At 46.5% G+C, this 1,039-nt stretch overlaps 1 protein-coding gene across 2 annotated transcripts in view; it reads right to left on the minus strand.

The window, feature by feature from the left end:
* Positions 1–1,039, minus strand: part of LOC110021655 (probable sugar phosphate/phosphate translocator At1g06470) — a 32,882-nt gene that overhangs the window by 14,201 nt on the left and 17,642 nt on the right. The window lies entirely within an intron of this gene.

Consider the following 1,039-nt stretch of genomic DNA (forward strand, 5'->3'; position numbering starts at 1 on the left):
GTACGCACCCGAGCTCTGTCTCCTTTCCCTCTTCCTTTCGCGTGCCTAGCCCTCTCCCTTTCTCGTTCTCGAGCCGACCGAGCTCGTCTTCCTCCATGCGAGGGAGGGTTGACCCCGTTCATCCTTGACTGACTTGCTGCTGCCCGCGGCCTTCCTTCCCGAAGCGGTGCCAGTCTTTATGTGCTGTGGCTTTCCTTTTCTTGGTAGTTCGACTTTGGGAGGCTTGTTCCCTGGTACACTAGAGTGGCATTCTTCTTCTCCTCTTCCCGATACTTCTCTCTTTGCCACTGGCCTCGGCCGCTCGGTCCGAGAGGCGCTGTTGGCTTCGTCTTCTGTAGGCAGGGAAGATCCTCTTTTGGCTTTTGTCCCGATTCGAGTGCCGTGGACATTGAGGTGGCTTTCTTTTCTCTTCTTCTTTATTCCCTGCCTATAAGGAGAGTTCCTGGCTGTTTGGTTGAGGTTGTTGAAAGTTTAGCTAGAGGAGAGGAAAGAAGATTTTGAGGGGAAACTTTTTTCTTTGAGAAGCTTTTTGTGCTGCTGTGCCTTAGCACTATCGAGGTACCCCTCCATTTCCCCTTTCTTTGGTGCCCTGTTTCCTTGCGGTTTTCTTCTTGGACGAGGCTTTGAGCCTGTTTCTGTTGGATGATACAGCATGCTAATTTTTCCTTTACTTGTCTGAAATGAAATTTGAGCATATGTTAAGTTTAGACTTAGTTACTTGCTTAAACTAGGGAGGCTTTGGCATGTTATGTCTTACTCTTACTTAAAATGAAGTTTGGGGAGGTGGCATTCTACTGTTTTGTACATGTTTGTAGAAAGGGCTCGGTTTTGGGCTTCCTGCGGTTTTCCCCAGCTTGAAATGCAGGCTATAATTTTTTTTTTTAAATATGGATAGCCCTGCATCTTGTTTTGAGAGTTTGGCTTAACTCTTCATGAGGCATCTCCCCTGTTCATACATTTGTTGGAATAATTTCATGCTTAAAATGTTTAGACATGCAGGTCGTTCCTTGAGCTTGAAATGGTTAGATCTTTAACGCTT

This window comes from Phalaenopsis equestris, unplaced genomic scaffold (assembly GCF_001263595.1).
Source record: "Phalaenopsis equestris unplaced genomic scaffold, ASM126359v1 Scaffold000137, whole genome shotgun sequence".
NCBI lineage: Eukaryota > Viridiplantae > Streptophyta > Magnoliopsida > Asparagales > Orchidaceae > Phalaenopsis > Phalaenopsis equestris.